This window comes from Amphiura filiformis, chromosome 14 (assembly GCF_039555335.1).
Source record: "Amphiura filiformis chromosome 14, Afil_fr2py, whole genome shotgun sequence".
Taxonomy (NCBI): Eukaryota; Metazoa; Echinodermata; class Ophiuroidea; order Amphilepidida; family Amphiuridae; genus Amphiura; species Amphiura filiformis.
Genome location: NC_092641.1, coordinates 9,568,637 through 9,574,153, shown reverse-complemented (window position 1 = coordinate 9,574,153; position 5,517 = coordinate 9,568,637).

The following is a 5,517-nucleotide window of genomic DNA, read 5'->3' as shown; positions in this document are numbered from 1 at the left end:
GGTAAGCTATCTACTGCTGATAGCATGGTAAGCTAGAGACTACGGCTGATAACATGGTAAGCTATCTACTGCTGATAGCATGGTAAGCTAGAGACTACTGCTGATAGCATGATAAGCTATCTACTGCTGATAGCATGGTAAGCTACAGACTTCTGCTGATAGCATGGTAAGCTAGAGACTACGGCTGATAACATGGTAAGCTACCGGTATCTACCGGTACTGTTGATGGTAAGCTATAGAGAATACTGCTGATAGCATGATAAGCTATCTACTGCTGATAGCATGATAAGCTAGAGACTACGGCTGATAGCATGATAAGCTATATACTGCTGATAGCATGGTAAGCTAGAGACTACGGCTGATAACATGGTAAGCTATCTACTGCTGATAGCATGGTAAGCTAGAGACTACTGCTGATAGCATGATAAGCTATCTACTGCTGATAGCATGGTAAGCTACTGCTGATAGCATGGTAAGCTACAGACTACGGCTGATAACATGGTAAGCTACAGACTACTGCTGATAGCATGGTAAGCTACAGACTACGGCTGATAACATGGTAAGCTATCTACCGGTACTGTTGATAACATGGTAAGCTATTTACTGCTGATAGCATGATAAGCTTTTGTGATGTACCCTGCGGGTAATCTATTTGGGAAATCTGCAATCGAGAGAGAGTCCACTGTTTATAGAATTACATCACCTGAACTACCGTAAAACCCCGTCTACAAGGATATACCTAAGAAACGCCCTCAATAAAATTGGTTGTTTTTTGTATTTGGAGTTTGAGCAAATATATACTGGCACTGGGTGGCTATGCATTCCATCTAAGTATGTTGTAACACCAATCAATTGTATTGACATAATAACGACTGTTTCGTATTTCAGGATCGTATAGCTCAATTGATAAAGCGTCAGACTTTGGAACTGAAGAGAGCATGGTCCGGGCACCGGTTCCGTTTTTTCATTCTCGTTTAATTTTAACTTTTGACATGTTCTTTTATCTTTCTTCAAATCTACCTTTCTACTTTTAATTTTAGGTGTGGTTTTTGTTGTTGTTTTTGTGTGTTTTTTTTATAGTTTTTTTAGTAATTTTGTGGTTTTATAGAAACTAGTAAAGCGTTTATTCTAAATAATAGCGAAACCCTCGGTTAGACAGATGTGTTGTTACTACTTGTCTGTCCTCGTCTTTGCAATTGAAACCTTTGTTGCACCTTTGTGCCATACCAGTTCTTGAGGAATGGTAGGTAGGGTGCGTTTTGGCTTAAGCACGATTTTGTTTCTACTTGAAATGAAATCAAAATAAATATTGTTCTGTTGCCACAATTGCAGTTTTTTAAATAAAAAAAAATAGATGAGGAATAATAATTATTCCATATTTGAATCTATTGTCCCATCAAGAATAGAGTGTCTTCAAAAACTTCAATCAATTCATCTGACAAAGGAAACTATTCTGGTCATTCAATTTTGTTTCGCTTGCACCTGTTATATCACAGGCGTTGGTAGAGAAGGCACACTTCTCTTGTCTTCACCGAAGTAGTGATGTAAACACTAACATAATTAATTACCATAGCTAGCAATGGACATACACTATTTTTTGTTCCACTTGAACCCATACTCATAGGCTATTCGCTGTCGATGTGACGTAATTAATCGGATTAACTACCATAGCAATTGATGAATACAATTTCGAATATATAGCCCTGCACTTCATCGTTCACGTGGCACCTATGCATTGAACCATAGTTGTCAAAGAAATGCTAATCACTCGCCATGTAAGATTAGTATTTATGAAAAGAGTGGTATTCAATCTATGTTTGGTGACATACGCGGGTGATTAGTGCAATCTGCTTGATGGTAGTTATTGCGATTATTACGTCACTTCGACAGCGAATTGTAGTATAGAGGAATCCAACAAGCCAAGTGATGGTCAGAATTTATTCGGCCATTATACGCTGGTGAAGTTACGTAATTAATCGGATTAATTACCATAGCAATAGGTGAAAACAATTTTGAACATATCGCGCTGCGCTACAAGCAGGTTACACTCATCACCTGTACGGTGTATGTCTGCAATCATAGATTGAATACAATGCTGGTCTTTTCAAAGATACTAATCTTACAGGTGCAGCATGATATGGTTCAATGAAGAGGTACCGCCTGAACGTATCAGTGTATAACGCGGTATATTCAAAATTGTTTTCACCTATTGCTATGGTAGTTAATCCGATTATTACGTAACTTCGCCAGCGTATTCAGTATCGAAGTTACGTAATGTTACTATGTCAACGGGATCACGCGCTAGAGTAATGAACCACGATCGAAATGATCACCACATAAAGTATATGGCACTCGAAGGCATACCAAAGTAGCGTGATCCGGTAACCAAGAGAATTACGTAACCACTTCGATGCTGAATTGGAATAAAACCACACCACTCCACGCCATACATAAATTCTCCCAGTCACATTTCCCCAATATGAAATTTTAAAAAGTAAAATTTTAATTTTACTTCTTTTTAAAGTTTGGCAGTGGCGGGGTTCGAACTCACGCCCCAGTCGCCCCACCGCTTTGGCTATCACGTACGGTATACCATATGACCAGCGCCTTAGACCGCTCGACCACGAAGGACTTGATAGTGTCATTGTGAAAATTTAAACATATACTATTAATAAATCGCAACTTTATTACTACATCATATTTTGGAATTTTATCGGCTTAAAACATTAATGTGTATTATAATAAAGCTACCATTATTTATATTGTTGAATTCTTAAGCGCATAGAGACAATTAATACGAGGGTCTTATGAATAGGAAACATAAAATCGATTTTGATATCGGCCACGTGCTCTGCTGTGCATGTGGTTTCCCGTAGAGTGGCGGAAGTTGTATTACGAAATGCATCCGAACTCCATTTTAAAGCAAATGCTTTTGACAAGGCATTGGATTGTTCCAGTTTGCATCCTAAATCCACATTAGACCCCTAATTTTATTTACGAAATCAAAAGATTAGATTATCATAACAACAAAACGGTAATCTTTTGTCGGGTCTAATGTGAAAATTACATTAAAAAATACAGTTTTTACAGAATTAATTTTCACTTAATTCCAAAAAAAAAATGGCGTATATAAGATTGAAATAAATTCTCTACCTTCTATACTAGATCAATTGTGACGCAAGTTGTTATCAAAATTTTTTGTGATAGATGTACAGTTAATATTCACATATTCCATTACCTATCTGATGGTACAGTTTTTACACAGAAAATATTTATTTGAAAAACCTGCCACTCGGCTTTTTCCGGAAAGGTCACAGGGTCGCCGTGACCTGTGCAATAATTACAATTAAAATTTGTCTTATTCTAACAGCAAGCGTTTCTAAAATGCATTATGGCGAAATGTGGTGTGGAATAAAACAGGAGGATGTGAGTTCATAAGGGCAATGTCGGGGATTATAGGTCACAATCGATGTGGAGAGATGAGAGGTCCGACCAACAGCCATAGCGAATGGTTCATGTTCAACTAATTCCAGCGGACGGTCTGTGGCTAGTAAGGAATCGTCTTTGACCACACGCGCAGATCTGTCTCGTCAGGAAGATATTCGGGATATTAAAATATCCCGAATTTATAATAGGCCTATGCCTACCAGTTCCATCGTATAACCGATCTGCTAGAGAATATTTGTTACCATGTTTAATAAATTCGTATTTATCGTATAATAAAATGTAGCCAAATGTATATTATGTGTCACACGGTTTTCTGCTGAACCACTAGCAGGCTATGTTACCACATCTATGACAATGACAAAGGTGAATTTTGATGATTTTTTACGATCGTCCGGATGAGCAAATCACTGAATGGGTCTTTAGTTCCCTCCTCTCCTTATCCTGCCAATATTATATGAATCAAAGAAAAATAAAGAAAAAATTAAATTAAACAAGAAGAAAAAAAAAGACAAAGAAAAGAAACAATAAAAGAAAAACAATAGAATAAATTAAACTAAATATGAAAAAAAATGATCACGAAAGGAGTCTTTAGAAAATGCAAGAAAATATAAATGAAAAGTTTGAACAATATTTTGTTTATAAAAGTTTGTGTGACCGTGATGAGGCTCGAACTCACCATCTTCCGATCTAAAGAACCAAAGTATTATGCCTTGCCAAGTGAGCTATGCTCGTGAGATGCGAAATAAAGATAAAATAATACATTGTATACCTGCTTGTGTCGGTAAATGATTTGCTCAAATTCCATAATGATATAATATTGTGGAGGGCGCTAGCGTGAAACATGCTATCATCACAGTCGCTACTATTCCTTGTAGACGGGTTTCTACGGGTATGTTTTTTGATATTTGATGTTACAGATATCAGGATGTAATCAGTGTGTTGCAATGTAAAATGATAATGTCTGTCATTAAACATGTTAAAGATGGGAGTTGCCAGATTGGCATTAGGCAGACCTGTAACGATTTTCTAAGAAACTGCATTAAGTGCTCTAAAAGCAGAGCTAGCTGCTTGGAACCAGATGGATATCTATACTAATAAAATAATAAGCGGTCTCTATCTGTCTATCTATCTATCTGTCTGTCTGTCCGGCTATGCGTTTCGCCGCACTTCGCCGCATCGTGCTGAAATTTGGGATATAGATAGGTAGGCCTATTGGGAAAAGCATGTTGGCCACGTGGTTTTGAAGGTCATCGGAGGTCAAGGTCAAAGGTCAAAATTTCAAACTTTGTCCGATCGGGCCCAAACTTGGTGGGTGGAATCCATGATAGGAAGGGAATATAGGCCTAATGCGCGAAATAAAATCGAGGTCAAAGGTCATTACGGAGGGGTCAAATTTCAAACTTTGCCCGATTGGGCTCAAACTTGGTGGGTCGAAACCTTCGTATGAGGGAGCATGAAAAACATATGGAGGTCATCCGAGGTCAAAGGTCATGGATTTCAAACTTTGTCCTCTCAGGCTCAAACTTGGTGGGTGGAATCCTTGATACGAGGGAATATATGCGCAAAACAAAATTGAGGTCAACCGAGGTCAAAGGTCATGTAGGGGCTAAATTTAAACTTTGCCCTATTGGGCTTAAACTTGATAGGTGGAATCCTTCATATGAGGGGAGCATGAAAAAAATTACACTGAGGTCAAAGGTCATCTGGGGTCAAACAGTATCGCTATCATGCCAGTGCTCTCACAGCATCAGGGCTCTCACAGCTACAGGTGCACTAGTTTAGTAAAAGTAGGGTTTACTACAATACACCGCGCTGAGCGAATTAGTGCGATTGTGGATAACGCCAAAGTGGGCAGTTTCACAAACAACGGATTTATGCTGGATCCTGTCTGAGCAATGGTGAATGTAAGTGGAACAGGTTGGATACATTGTTCCTGAAGAAAAGAGTGATATTGTGAATTGTCATCATTTTGTGTATCACAGGGCCGATTTCTGGAAGCCTGGCTAGTGGTCCTATATACCAGTACTTACAATTTCACACCATACATTACCTAGAAAAATAAATCAATTA